The sequence below is a fragment of the Physeter macrocephalus genome, chromosome 4 (assembly GCF_002837175.3).
Source record: "Physeter macrocephalus isolate SW-GA chromosome 4, ASM283717v5, whole genome shotgun sequence".
Classification (NCBI taxonomy): domain Eukaryota; kingdom Metazoa; phylum Chordata; class Mammalia; order Artiodactyla; family Physeteridae; genus Physeter; species Physeter macrocephalus.
The window spans coordinates 122808645-122824811 of NC_041217.1; the positions used below are offsets into that span (position 1 = coordinate 122808645).

At 37.1% G+C, this 16167-nt stretch overlaps 1 protein-coding gene and 1 long non-coding RNA gene across 2 annotated transcripts in view; one reads left to right on the forward strand and one right to left on the reverse strand.

Annotated features, from left to right (window-relative positions):
• Positions 1-16167, forward strand: part of NEGR1 (neuronal growth regulator 1) — a 947519-nt gene that overhangs the window by 911486 nt on the left and 19866 nt on the right. The gene's annotated exons all lie outside the window — the stretch shown is intronic.
• LOC129392085 (uncharacterized) overlaps positions 6394-16167 on the reverse strand; it is a 344173-nt gene continuing 334399 nt past the window's right edge. Inside the window, exon 6 of the long non-coding RNA XR_008617229.1 lies at positions 6394-6460. This is a non-coding gene — a long non-coding RNA (uncharacterized lncRNA). The remainder of the gene's footprint in view (positions 6461-16167) is intronic.

A 16167-nucleotide genomic window follows, 5' to 3' on the forward strand; every position in this document is an offset into this window, starting at 1 on the left:
TGGTCTGTTCATATTTTCTATTTCTTCCTGGTTCAGTCTTGGCAGGTTGTACATTTCTTAGAATTTGTCCATTTCTTCCAGGTTGTCCATTGTATTCTCATAGAGTTGCTTTTAGTAATCTCTCAAGATCCTTTGTATTTCTGCAGTGTCAACTGTTACTCTCCTTTTTCATTTCTAATTCTATTGATTTGAGTCTTCTCCCTTTTTTTCTTGATGAGTCTGGCTATTAGAACTGCTTTGGCTGCATCCCATAGGTTTTGGGTCGTTGTGTCTCCATTGTCATCTGTTTCTAGGTATTTTTTGATTTCCTCTTTGATTTCCTCAGTGATCACTTCGTTATTAAGTATTGTATTGTACAACACTTCTTTACAACAGAAATTGAAATTAACTACTCATTTTTATCCTCCAACACAGTTGACGGTGCAAATGAAAAATCTAGAAACTCTATACATCAGTTAATCAAGTGTTGGCTGTAGATTACCATCTTCTATAAACTGTAAACATTAAATGAATATTACTAACTCCATTAGAAAAAAAGCAAGCTAATGTACGTCTCTCACAAATTATTTAAAAAATCTGTTAGAATTAGATGAAATATTTCCAAGTGATAGAAATACAAGGATGTGTGCTTTTTCCAATTATAATATGAGCTTCACAAGAACAAGCACTATATAATTTAATGAAAGAATTAATGAATGATCCTCACAAAGCCATTCATTCATGCAGTTGATCAACAAAAATGCTTTGATGGCTTTTTGCACTAAGTGCTGTGGGCACACAAAGATAGATGAGAAACTGTCTCTGCCCCTCAGCAACATTTTAACTGGGGAGATAATATATAATTAATAAAAGTAGATCTAATGAAAGGTTTAAATATTAACTTAAAACAGATGGCATTCAAAGGCAATGCCTTTTTTTGCGCCACCAGGGAAGCCCCGGCAATGCCTTTTTAAGTGTCAAATAAATAATATAGGAAATAAAGGCTGGAACAGTTGTGGGGAGGAATGGATCATTGAGATCTAGAGTGGTCATTGAAGTCTTCCTGGTAGAGAAGAGTCTCACAAAGGAATTTCAAGGGTAAATAAACATCCAATAAATATTGGATGCATAAATAAATAACTAAGAATTTATATAGCTGAAAAGAAAGGACACAAATAGGAAAAATTGGCAGCCTAGATCCACCTGCCCCTAGATCCACCAGGAAGTTCAAGGAAAACAAATATCCACTCAGTGGTGGGAGTCATCAGTTTTGCCCTCTCCACCCATTTCCCACTGAGGGCTGAGCCTTAGAGTGTAGAGATCACAGATTAACCTGAATGCAGTAGGGTCCTGAACAGAGGGAGAAAAGGAACATAGGATATTTCCTGAAACCTCAGACTCTTTAGCATGTAGGAAGATGACTGTTCAAAGTAACCCTCAACTGCTTCTGACAAAAGGTGGGAGTCAGCCATAACCTTCTACCAAAACAATGACCAGTAGAGGGATTCCTGGTGTTGTCTCCAAACTGTCTCACCTTTTTGGCTTAAGCTTTTCTAACCATGACTAATTTCCATTGCCCTGGCTTACTGCCACAGCAATTTTAAAAGGTTGCTAGGATGGTGCTATGTGAGGTTATAATGTCTAATTACTTAATAACAGCAAATATTTCCTGTGTTGCTTATAGAAGATAAAAAAAGAAGCATATAATATCCAGTTTTTTTAAAAAGTTATTTTAAACATTTAAAGTATTCTCAAATGCTTCATATTGGAATGTTCATGTAACAAGTGGAATTACTATTTGCTAATGCATCTTTGTAGAAGTGGGTTTTTTTCAAGGTAAGTCATGGAAATGTGTTTTCTAACATGGTAAATGAATGCCTATACTTTTAATGATTCAGTTTCTTTTATAGGATGTAATAATCAGCAATTTTAAAAAACATTGACTTATAAATTACATGTACCCATTTTGGTTACCATCTGACATATTTACCAAATATCAACCTTGCACTAAGTATGGAGAATATTCATTGTTGGATAATTTAGATTCCCATCTTCGAGGATCAGAAAGTACAAAAGATATGGGCAGGATAAAACAGTCTTTTGTAAATTTGCAGGGTTTTCCCCCTCTGATTGGATTTTCTTTTTTTGTAAATGCTTGTCCATATTTGTGTTCTTGGTAGCATATTAACACATGTAACCATTTCAGTTACCTCTTGGCATATTTACCAAATACCCACCATGGGCTTCCATGGAAGTATTCAATGTAGATAATATAGATTCCCATCTTCAAGGAGCTAAAAATCTAATATAGATGATAACATGCATTCAGACAGCTATGCTACTAGCAGAATGAGAATCCTTAAAAACCCATGATCACTAAAAGTAAAATCCAGTTCTATTACTGTTGCTCTGACCTCTGCTCATCTCCCCAGCCTCAGTTCATGCACTTGTGCTCATCATAGTTCTCTAAGTTCTTTTGATGCCGAGGGTCAGAACTGACACATTGTCATTTCTATCTCATGTCACTGACTAAAGCAAGTCTCATAGCTGAACCAAAGTCATGAGGCAGGGAAGTACATGCTACCCACAGTGGGAGGCCCTGAAAATTACATGGCAAAGGGCACAGATACAGAGAGGACTAAAGCACTGGGGCCAATAATACAATCTACCACACCAGGCTATGTGCAAATTTATATGATTTTGTGTTCTTCTGATTCCTGACTCTTTTCTGTACTCTGCCACACTAATTTCAAAAGAGTTGATATCCACACTTTACTTCTGAGTAATTGTTAATCACACAGCACATTGGTCATGTGGTTGACCACAGTCCCAGACAGGACCATGCATTTTGCCTGGGAAAAGTATATTCTGGCCTCACTTGTATGATAATGATTTTGGACCTGTGTGTCCTATATTCAACTGTAGGTACTTGGAAGCATGTCTTCCAAGAAACATATTCATTTGTGATGACCTGGAGACCCTCACCTAAATTTCTGCACACAGTGAGCACCCTATAAATGATACCTTTTAACTGACTGCTTTTTCCCATTTCAAAATATAGGTGACCAATATTTTTCCATGATTCTGATCATATGGAAGCATTAATATTCAAAACCTTACTAAGCCGCTCACCTGCATGCATCAGCTAAGCTGACTGAGGTTATAGGACCAATCAAATTCAGACACAACAAGATGTGATTCTTTCAGTTCTATAAATATGACATTTCTAATTCCAATGACAAAAATAAAGACCTAAGGTAGTGCCTCTCAAACTTTAATGTGCTTTTGAATCACCCAGGAATCTTGTTGAAATGCACATTCTGATCCGGTAGTCTGGGGTGAGGCCTGATCTACCTTTTTAACAAATTCCAGGTCATGTTGATTGCTATTGGTGCCCAAACCACACTGAAATGGCAAGAATCTAAAGGATTTATTAGTATCCTTTTCTGAATAAAATCTTTATCCATGAGTCTTCTAACAACTTCATTTTTAAAAAGTAATGAGAAGTGACCACAACATGTAAATTATTGTAGACTTTTTTTCATATATCAAAAACCAGCTATACTTTTGTGTGATGAAAATAAATAGAAATTATATTTTGGAGATAGATCTCTAACCAAAATAAAATCATATTTATCAAATAGCAACTACTGCTTTATCACACGTTCTGGTTGTTAGCAATTAATGCAGAATTACACCTGGACAAGTAATGCTCCTAAGAATTTACTGATAATTCAGTATTTCTCACTTCATAATAAATCATCAGTTGTTGTATTTATTAACTAACAAAATGTATTAATTTCCTTGTAGAATAAGATGCAGTATATTTTGGCACTTATTTAATCACTCAAAAATATTTAGTACCTACTGAGACATGACATGGTGATAGGTATTGTAAGTGAAACAGTGGTAGATGACACATGACACCTATTCTCAATAAGCTTACAAACCAGGGAACAGAAATGGATACTAATAATAAAACAATGCAGGAAGCACTAATTTTCCTAAGAAATGAAGAGAAGTGCTAAGGAAGCCTATACAAGAAAAAATAAGAATCTCTCAGCCAGCATCCTGTTTAGGACCTTTAATAAAGCATGGTAAGGGAAACATATGGCATCAATGTTAGGTGGAAGTATTTCAGTATATTTTAAAATTTATTGAGAGAAAAGGTAACATGGTGAAATTCCATTCAAGGCCTAGAAACCAAACCAATAAATTGTAGTCATACTTTACACTTTTGCTCCTTCCTCCAGAGTTACTTTTCCCACTCACCTTTCTCAATTTTTGATCCGTAAAATGAGTTCATCTTCTAAAACACAGAGCCCTTCTCAGAATCGATTACAGCCCTAAATAGTGCTTGAAAGACATCATTAATTGAAGTAGTTTGTGTATATGTATAGCTGATTCACTTTGTTATAAAGCATAAACTAACACACCATTGTAAAGCAATTAAACTCCAATAAAGATGTTAAAAAATAAAAATAATTTTTTAAAAAAAATTGAAGTAGTTTGGAGAAGAATAAAAACAGTGACAGAAAATGAAATCAGGAGTAAAGAGTCCAGAAAATGGAATTTGGGGATTTGTTCACTCAGAAAAGTCTGTAGGGGAACTTTAATTTTAGTGTGAATTTGAGGCTAAGGACAGTGAACAGTTAGCTATTTGCTGGTCAGGGAAGGACAAAAAGAAACATACATTAGCCAGACACGTAAGTAAGCACCTGTCCACATGTGTTCCTGCCTCTACAGCCTGCTCTTCCTGTGCCAAGAACAGGCCAGGTTTCCACTGCATCATCACTGGCCAGGGACACTTGCCCATCCTCCACATCAGCATATTCAGGTTCCAGCCATAATAGCATCCAGTGGGACTAGGTGCCCTCTCAAGAGTGCCTGGCCGCATTTCACTTGTGACAATCTGTATGAGATGTCTAGGCTTCACTGACAACCTCATTGAATTATGAGCTTGGATTGAGACCAGTTCATCACAGCATCCTAATCCAGGGCCGTTTTTTTGTCTGGTGCTCCAAACCAGTACAAAATACTATTGTGCCTAGGTACTCTTTCAACCTAAAACAAAACAAAACAAAACAACAACAACAAACCCTTTAATTTATTTCCCTGAAAGTAGTTCTTATCCTTGTTTTCAGTGGGATGAGAAAGCAATTATCTTTGTTTAGAGAGTTTATTATGCAGGGTAATTTTTCAGCACCACAAAGAAAAAGGTGCTAGGATTCATCACATTTGAAGTATCATTTCAATCTGATAGAAATGCTTCATGATAGGGAAATATTCTAGGAATTTGAATGTAAGTACAGATGTACTTTTCACAAGAAGCAGTTCTAAGTACCTCTGAATAAGATCCATTAATTCTTGGTGCAAAATGTAAGCGTAACCCCAGATATCAGAACACCTGTTATTTTGTCATTTGTACACCACCAAGCTCAGCAGTCTTTGACTAAGGGCTCATAAATAATATTTGTGCATCCTCAAATCTATCCAGACAGCCTACATGGATGGATCTTATTACTATTAAAACTCTCAACAAATACTGTAATTTGGTAGGTAGCTGGTTTGAACCATGGATTGACAGCTATTGGTAATAGAAGTAGGTATAAGAACCATGTCCATCAGAGCATGCAGCCCCTGTAAGAAAGTATCTCCAGATAAAAGTTTATTACTAAGAATGAGAATTCTTAAGAAGCCTCTGAAAGGCAGTGTTGCTTCAGAAAGTATGTGTTCATTATAGATCGCCTTTCTTAACTTAAAGAAAGTCATTCTTTCTCAATGCCTGTCTTGGAGAGCACGCCTTGCCAGAAATTTACCATGAGCCCTAAGGATACTTTAAATAACTCTTCTAGACATATCTAAGACAAACACAAACTCAGACACTTAATTTTCTTGGGGCAGTTAATTAACGATAGATGATAGTCAACTAATGTTTAGCGATACTTTTTTCTTTCCAAAGAATTCATGTTCAATCTGACCTCCCCTTCTCCCCAATTTTCCCAGAGATAAAATACATAGGTGAACATACCCATTCATAAATGCAAAGTGCACAGAAAGTTTGTAAACATTCTCAAGAAATTTAGCACAGAATCACTTTAATTTCTTGGCTCACTGATACGTTAGCTTTTCACAATTAACATGAATTATGTAAAACAAAACGTGAATTATGTGACCATTGCTTTATATAGATGAGACTTCATCCATCAGTTTTATCACCATCTTCTGGGCAACAGCTTTATTAAGATATAATTCGGGGCTTCCCTGGTGGCGCAGTGGTTGAGAGTCCGCCTGCCGATGCAGGAGACACGGGTTCATGCCCCAGTCCGGGAAGATTCCACATGCCGCGGAGCGGCTGGGCCCGTGAGCCGTGGTCGCTGAGCCTGCGCATCCGGAGCCTGTGCTCCGTGGTCGCTGAGCCTGCGCGTCCGGAGCCTGTGCTCCGCGACGGGAGAGGCCACAGCAGTGAGAGGCCCGCATACTGCAAAAAAAAAAAAAAAGATATAATTCTCACCATACAATTAACCTATTGAAAGTGTACCGTTTTATTGTTTTAAATACAGTTGGCCTTTGAACAATGCAGGGATTAGGGTGGCCAACCCCCTGCCCAACTGAGAATTCGTATATAACTTTATAGTTGGCCCTTTGAATCCTTCGTTCTGCATCCACAGATTCAACGAACCGCATATCATGTAGTGCTACAGTACTGACTGAAAAAAATCTGTGTATAGTGGACTGATGCAATTCAAACCCATGTTGGGCAAGATCAACTGTATATGTATTCACAGAGTTGTGCACCCATCACCACAATCAATTTTAGAACACTTTTAGCACTCATGAAAGAAATCCTGTAGCCTCTAGCTATCATTCCCACACATACCTCCCATCCCTCTCAGCCCTAAGCAATCACTCATCTTTCTGTCTCTACATATTTGCCTACTCTAAGCATTTCACGGAAATGAAATGTTAGGATTTTATCATTATTTTTACTGATTAACTTTATACAAGTAAATATATTTCATATTAAAAAATTTTGTTTCTCCGAGCCATATATTTACAACATCATATACCTACCATGTTTGTAGGACTGCTATTACAGTTTGTGTTTAAAGCTTTATGAATGAACATATAGTTAAGAATATATATAAATACACTTTGACCAGCCATTGAAACAGCACTTATTTCTAATTTATTGTCTCATTACTGATTCAACAACCTCAATATGACTTCAATTTTTTTAAAATGTATTTCACTAAAAAATATTTTTTTACTAAAATATATTTTCAATTATTTCCGTCTGCTTATGAAGTTGTTTTGAAATATAGATACCTGCCATGCAGTAATAACAAACCTTTAAGCTTGCAGAGAAAGACAATCTCTCTGTTTCAGATGCACACTGGGCTTCAGGAGTCATACTTCTTTATTACACAGGGAAGTTTTAAGGCAATGTGAAGCACAGTGATTGGTGTCCACTTCGAAGATTTTTTAAAAGCAACTGCTAAAACATGTCTCACTTGGACTATTGCTATGGACTCCTAATTCATCTGCCTACTTCCCACATTTCCTCATCTTAATCTACTCTCTACCACAAAGAGCCTGAGTGATATATTTAAAACTTGTCCTCCTCTGCTCAAAACCATCCAATAGCTTCCTGTCTCACTAAAAATAAAATTCAAAGTTCCCACTGTGGCCTGTATAATACTGTCCCCAGTTCTATACCCTTATCTCTTACAAACACTCTCTCACCGGCCTCTCCTATTGTACTCCAGCCAGTCTGATTTATTGCTGTTTTTTAAACACACCAAGCATGCTCCTGCCTTGGGGCATTAGTGCTAATTGGTCCCTCTGTTTAATACAGTTTTCTCTCAAATCTTTTTATGGCTCATGTTGTTACTTTTTTCAAATTTCTAGTCAAACATCTCCAAATTCCTAATCATACAAAAAATAGCACCCTTCCCTCCCATTCACTTTCTATTCCCTTATCCTATTCTTAACACTCATCACCACCAACTGACATTTGACTGATTGTTCTCCCTTTCCCTGCCCACATGTAAGTTCCCTGCTAGCAAGAAACTTGTTGGTTTACTGCTGTATCCCTAGTGCTGAAGTAGTACTGGAGTAATAGTAGGTATTTAATAAATGTTGAATGAATGGATGAATGAATGATTAATTGGACAAATGGATGAATGAATGAAAGCGAAGAAATACTGATCCTCTTCCCTTCAGATAAAATACCTCCAAAACAGAAGTATGGAATTTCTATAGGCTGTTTTATTATTATTTTTTTTAGTACAATTCAAAATGATTAACTCTGTTTTTAGGCCTACAAATTAGCCTTTAGCTCTAAAATTATTTCTGATATGGTATAATATGAGTCCATTTAGGTAAAAAGAATGCTTGATTTGATTTCAACTTGAAGAAAACTTTGAAAGATTTAAAAGAGAATTTTCTAATCAGACAAGCTAACTACAAGCCTGGTTTTAGAGCTGGCATTTTATAGTCAGTGGATGAAATATTGGAAGCAATGAGGAGGCTTGATCACCAACGTTCTGTAGTAGGATCTTGGATAGTCATTTTTCATCTCCTCTTCTTCCATTAGTTCATGTTTTACTAGAAAAATTGGAAGCTTACAACCATTTTTTACTTTATTCAAACTGTATTTTTGTGTATTTTAACATTATATAAACTGGATTCATGATTTATAGCTGCATCATATTTTCAGAGACTTTTAATTTGCTTTAAAATCAGTTTGGGGGGGTTTTGAGTACATCTAAACAATGCCAGGGAATATGTACCTATTGCCTGATAACAAAAAAATAATTGATCCTATTTTTATTCTTATATGAAGACTCACAGCTGTAAAAAGCTATGACACACCACTTATGAAAATTTAGTTGAAATGTGTGCATTATACACTTTCTGTATTACCAAGCTAAAATTTGGATGTTTTATAAGCAACTCTGTGCTGTAAACTTTGGCACATCTGGATAATCTAAAAGTTTTAGAGTGAAAATATGGTATGACTGCTTTAAGTATAAGAAACTTCAATTCCATTGGAAAGAATCTAAAACATGAAACTTCATTTTAAATAAAAACAATTAAAAAGGCACAATACATCTCCCAGTCACCCAGTTGAGCCCCAAAATAAAAGAGCAGAAAGCTGGGGCTTCCCTGGTGGCACAGTGGTTGAGAATCCGCCTGCTGATGCAGGGGACACGGGTTCGTGCCCCTGTCCGGGAAGATCCCACATGCCGCAGAGCGGCTGGGCCCGTGAGCCTGTGCATCCGGAGCCTGTGCTCTGCAACGGGAGAGGCCACAATGGTGAGAGGCCCGCATACCACAAAAAAAATAATAAAGGAGCAGAGAGCTGCAGAAGAAGGATACATTAGGGCAAAACCCAGGAGAAGAAGCCAAGTCAGGAACGGAGCTGAGATCCAAATGAGACCAAAGAGTCAAAGCAGAGAGGAAAAGTGTCTTCAAACCAGGAATCAGAAGCCACAGTGGCCAAAGACTGAACAATTTCACTGTTCAGAAATGAGTTGCCCAAGTGGAACAGAAGGACATTGTCTCCTTTTGATACTGCAGTACTGGTCATGAACGGTGGCCCTGCAGTCTTAGGAGAGGTGGGACTTGGCACTTCTGTAACATTTACTTGTGCCTTTGCTTTACCTGTCCTTCCAGGAAATTAGTATTCCGAGAAGAGAGACCAAGACTGAGGCTGGCAAAGGGCCTTGAACCTTATAGGCCACAGCACACTTTGTTGAATAATAAGTGTAAATTACCCTCCCAGTGAATCCTTCATAAATAAGTAAGGGTAACCCACAAGGATCTTTTCACTTTAAAACAAAACAGGTCCCTTAAATATTTCTCTTACAGATTCACTTTGAGCTGAAAGAAAACACAAAGCTTCCATGTGAAGAATATTTTTAGAAAGTTTTAAGTACTACAAAACAGTGTTTTTTAAAATGGAAGGGCCTTCTCAACCATGCCATAGTATGTCATTCCTACCAAGATGTTATAATTGCTGTCGTTTGTCTGACTGCAGGATAATGGGGTATGGATGGGTCTAGGAATGGCTAGAGAGCTCCCAGGGCAAGAGCAAAATGGTATGCACTGTACAGTGGACCTAACAGATGGAGAAAGTCTCCGATGGATGGCTTTCTAGACAGATTGCCTCAGAGGCCATGGGCTCCAGGTGATTTGGCTCAAGCTACTAACAAAAAGAAGTTTTACTCAGCCCATCTTTCACTGATAAGGATTTCATTGTGCAATCCACTGAGCATTTGAATTAAAAATGAAATGCAAGTTAGACTTTACTGTCTTTTAGCCCTTTTTTGGTCTTAATTTTACCTTAAAAATAATAAAAACTGCTATGGTACATAGTGATGTATATTCCTGACTTGTAAAATAATTTATTTAAATATTGGGTGGTAGTTTGTTCTTTCTTTAGAAATAGATTGTTCACTGAATCTAAGGTCATTGACAATAACATAGCTATGTTTGCCAGTATCAGCAGTTCTAGTCAATGTGGTTTATGAAAAAAATTCTAAAATTACCCTGATGTTAGCTCTGAATAATAGAACCAAAAAGTTATATGTTGATCATGCTAAGGTTTCTCCTTGCTCCTGGTTTGTAAAAGAGAAGTCTTGAAAAGGCTTTATTACCTGTAGGTGATAACAATTTTTAAAGTATCCTTTACTTTCTTAGAGAAACTCCAAAGGTTGTTTTGTTTGTTTGTTTTTAATGGTAGATCTTATTCTAAATTGTTTTAACCTTTATGTTTTGTACTTATATCTTTGAGGGGCAGCATAGTAAAATGGTGAAGAGCAAAGATCTTAAAGTCACACAGACTGGGTTAAAACAGATTTCCAATGCTTATGTGTCAGTCTTCCCTATATATAAAGTTGGGAAAATAATATAGACTGTTGTGAGGATTAAATACTTTTATATATGTAAAGTTTTTAGAACAATATTTAAACACAGTAGGCCTACTTATTATTTTGTTCTGTCCCAGAGATACCCAAATATGCAAATTATTCCTTCTCTTTAGCTGTGTATTTCACTGACAGTGCACTGATGATATGTCCTCAGCATTTGAAATTATTAGAACTTATACTCAGTGCCTTACCATTACAGCAGATTTATGGATAAAGGCAAGTCTTATTTTTGTGAAGCTTTGGTTTGAACACTGTTACTGCATGTGTGCTATTTACGATGAGACTGAACACAGACTGCCTTTACAGCAGGTGTGAAAACCTTCAGCCCACAGGCTAAACAGGCACCTAGCTTAATGTCATCTAGCCAGAAGGGCAAGCATCAAATGCTGATGTTGCCATTCATATCTTCAGCTGTGAAGATACAAGAGGGAACTTGCAATTTTTTTGGAGCATTATCCTATAAACGCACATTCTGGGGCTGTCTCCCTCTCCGCCCATAATAATATTTCTCAGTCTCCCTTTGCCCTTTCAATAAGTGTCTATGTGTGTCTCTGAATCGTTGGTATGTATGAGGGGTTGGGGGTGGGGTGGGGAGGTGTTGTCAGTTTCTCTATGTGTTATGTATGGCTGCATAATTTCCTTTAAGCACATCTCTCATTATTATTTCTCCTACTGTCTTTTTTGGCCATTCTCTTTGTATGGCTCATACCATATCTAAGTGCAGAACACTCTTTCTTTACTCTCTTTTTGTCATTGAATCAATCTATCACTTAAAATTCTAAGGTATTAGAGTTAGAATGGAGTATTAACTTATTACAGTTGACACGATTCATTAGCATAGAACCAAAATTTATGTTTGTTTGCTTACTGAATTTATTGCTTACTCATTTGCTTAACAAACATTTAACTACCTCCTGTATGCCAGGAACTGGAAACAGAGTTTGTTTTTATTATTCTCATTTTTAAAAGGTGCATGAAATACTATACATTTCTATTAACTGAAACATAGCTAGTAGTAAGTTAAATATCTTTTAACCTATTGATTTATTGTCCTTGGTCAACTCTTCATAGAAAAAGTAAAGGATTTCCTCTCTTGCTCTAAATACAAAATAAATTATTGGTGAAAGAATACATAGCATTAGATGTATATATATAAAAAGATTAAGCTACGTTAATGCAAACAAATGCAAATCCATAATAGAAATGAACTTAACCAATTAACCTTAATATCAATATCAAAGAATTTTCTTCTTCATATCAAAGGAAGAATGAGGATAGTCCACCCTTTTGGCATGGTTATTGACTCGAGATGTTTGTGCAATCTGGCTCACAGGCTTTGTCTTCTCTCACACAGGAGAGCAGATGATTGACCATGCAGGGGGCTTCTGTGTCTGTAAGGAAGACAATCTCTGAGTTTGGGCTCAGATAAATATTGAACATGCAGGGGGCTTCTGTGTCTGAAACGAAAACAATCTCCGAGTTTGGGCTCAGATAAATACCCAACTACTTGCATGTGCCTCTATGTCTTAGAAGTCTCAGACTTAGAAGTCCTGTCTCATACAGGTGCAGACATTTTTAAGTGAGCTAACAGAATAAACACCAGTTATTCAGGCAATGAGTCTAAATAGGCTGAAAGGAGATGGGTAAGAAGTGGAGCAAACTAAAGGAGTAGATGAAGAACTTCAACATGGCTGCTGTGTGGGTTTCCTGCTTCTCACTGGCATCTCTTTGATACGTGATTTTCAAGGCAGGTGCTATTCTTATTGCAATCACATTGTCACAGTCCATTATGAGGAAGCAATTAAGCCCATAATAAGTTAAGAGGTGATGTTTTGTATTTTTTTTTAATCTCACACAACCGTTGACTTGTTAGCTTTTGAAAACAGATAGGAATTTTTCAATTACACCTTGCAAAATACCTTTTTTCATTCTGAGTGTTTGAAAAGCAAATGTGTCTTGGATCCGGTGCTTTTGTGTTTACAAATCTGGATATGATTTAGTAAGCTTTAAAGAGATAGCAAATGCATAGTAAGGAAATCAGATTTACATAATTTTCTGCTTGCTTACAGAACACAGCAGTTGAGATTATCTTTTACATTTGGGAAGACTGTTTTAATATGATAAGATGAAATACCACCTCCAGTACGCTTGATCTTGCTAGTTTGACTTCTTAAAATAAATTATGGGCTGATTTGTCATAGTGACTGTTAACATAAATTACTATTATAATCTAAAGAAGCAATTCTAAAGGAGGCTGCTTTTTCACTTCATCTACATAAAAAGGTTTAGGTTATTTCTACATTTATTCTTTCCTCTGTGCAATTTATTTGCTGTAACTTTACATGACAGGAACAACAAAAATCCATGCTTTGTTCATTCCATGCATTCTTCTATTCATGCATGATAAGTAGCAAATAGCAGTTTAAATGGAGAGATGGTACAAGAAAAAAAGTACATTGGCTTTACTTTTTGTATGTAAAAAAAAAATGTTTTTTTATGAGACTGTGTGTGTGCCTTTTTCCCCACTGGAAACACAACTAGATTGCAACCTTGGGGAAGTAAGATGAACCCAAGGCTTTACTCTTTACCTTCTACATATTTATTTACTGATTTATTGATTTATATATGTATGTATGTATTCTAGCAGCATCAATAGCTACTGTAAATAGTGAGTGTTATAGTCCAAACATCTTTTAGCTGTAGGAGTGTGATTGCTAGAAAAGGAGGAGGTCGCACTAAGCCAAAGGACTCTAGAGGCAGACTCTCTTATGAAATCATGAGCCTCTGAGCCTCTGGGGAATGTTTGATGGTTTTTGTCCTGATTTTTATTTTTTGTTTTGTGCCCATTATGCTTGACTAAGCTTTCTGTCACTGTCTCTAGATTCTATTTGTCCAAATTTGCCATGGTGCCTATTTTCTGTATCATCTGTATTCATTATTTGACCACAAAGGAGTTAGTTAGAAAATGAGCATGGTGATGTGCTTACTAGGATCAGTTATTCATTGATAAGGCATTTTATATTAAAAAGTGTGGGAGAGTACACTCAGGGCTTCTGGTCAAGCTTTCTTGTACTCTGGATAGAGATTACATATATGTACATATTATCTCATTCAGGGCTCTGCATGGAATTGGAGTAATCTTGGATTTATAAGTGGCTTATGATTATTTCCTTTCAACTCAATGGAACAATAGTACTGACCCCTGGAGTCTCTGATTGGAGGCTTTGTTTTTATTGTTTGCAAAGGTGAGGAAATCTTTGTAAGAAACATGGAGAACAGACATAGCACAGGATTATAGAATGTCATCTAAACAAAAACTTGAATTAAAGATAGACAAATAGGATCAAAGAGAGATTTATTTGAAACTGTAGGAGAAATTCTGCCCTGCCAAACCTTCCTATGCTTTTTGTGCCCCCGTACTCCAGGAAGAACTCAAAACAGTCCAGCCCACTGTGAAACACCTTTCTTGGAACTAAGAGCACTTATTATATGTGCTGCTTATTTAACGCTCAGTCATTTCACCTTGACATGTCTTTTGGTTTTCCATTTCTAACTTTTGCCTCTTTAACCCTTGCACTGTTTTCAGTAGTTTATGATGTGATATGTCATAGTATGAAAGGAGATCAATGATTGCTTTCTTTTTCTGTTGCTATGAAACAATTTCCATGAACGTAGTGGTTTTAAAAAAGCAACACAAGGGCTTCCCTGGTGGCTCAGTGGTTAAGAATCCGCCTGCCAATGCAGGGGACACGGGTTCGAGCCCTGGTCCGGGAAAAGCCCGCATGCCACGGAGCAGCTAAGCCCGTGCGCCACAGCTGCTGAGCCTGCGCTCTAGAGCCCGTGAGCCACAACTACTGAGCCCGCGTGAGCCACAACTACTGAGCCCGCGAGCCACAACTACTGAAGCCCACGCTCCTAGAGCCCGTGCTCCACAACGAGAAGCCACCGCAGTGAGAAGCCTGTGCACCGCAACGAAGAGTAGCCCCCACTCACATGCCACAACTAGAGAAAGCCCGCATGCTGCAACAAAGACCCAGCACAGCCAAAAATAAATAAATAAACAAAATAAATAAATTTATTAAAAAAAAAAAAAAAAGCAACACACATGTATTAGCTCACAGTTCTGTTCTGTACTCCTGAAGTGCAACATGGCTCAACTGGGTTCTCTATGTATGATCTCACCAGGCTGAAATCAAGGTGTCTATAAGGCTCCAGGGAAGAATTCACTTTCAGGTTTATTCAGGTTGTTGTCAGGATCCAGTTCCTTGTGATTATGGGACTGAGGTCTCATTTCCTTGTTGACGGTTGGACAAAGGCTACTCTCTGCTTCTAAAGATCACTTGTATTTCTAAACGCGTGGCCCCCTCCATCCTCAAGCCAGCAACATCAAGTCAAATCCCCCTCAAGGTTTTAGTCTCTGACTTCCTCTTCTGCCACCAGTGCAGAAAGTTCCTATTTTTAATGGGACTCATGAGACTAGGTTAGGCCCACCCAGACCATCTCCATATTTTAAGGCCAACTAACGTGGGACTTTAATTACATATGCAAAATCCTTTCACAGTAGTACCAAGATTAGTGTTGCTTGATCAACCAGGGGATAGAAATCTTGGGAGATGGGGAAGGGGGGCACCTGTGACACCCAGCCAATTCTGTGCCGTGTGGATACTAAATAAATATTTCTTATATGACTCCATAAATGCCTGCATGAATGAATGATAAAAGACACTTTTAGAAGTCAGATATCTTACCACGCTAGATACTAATAGATAAAACTGAGATTCCAAGTGCGTAGAATTTTATTTTACCTGAATAAATTAGTTTGGGGCCATTACAATTCACCTTACAGCCATGATTGAGGTGATTGGTCACCTGAAGACATACCATTCTTTGTTTTACAAATAACAACCAATTTAAGAGGGATTTTTTTTTTTTTCTTTAAAGATCCAATTATCAGCATCTGAGAATTATGCCCTGGAACAAAATTGCCTTTATAAACTGATTTATACACAACAAGTAGTCATCTCCTCTAACACTCATAATGACCCATGGGTATTAATAACCCCATCCTACAGACAGAAAATTGAGGTTCACAGTACTTCACAGTATTTTGTTGAAGGTCTTAATTATTTATACTAAAAATTTTCTAAAAGCAATTTACTTTGCAAAAGAAAAGGAGGGGTAATAGTTATGTAATCAGAGAACAAAAGGAAGTGAAAAAAATGTTTAAAAAAAAAAGAAAGAGTACTCTGGG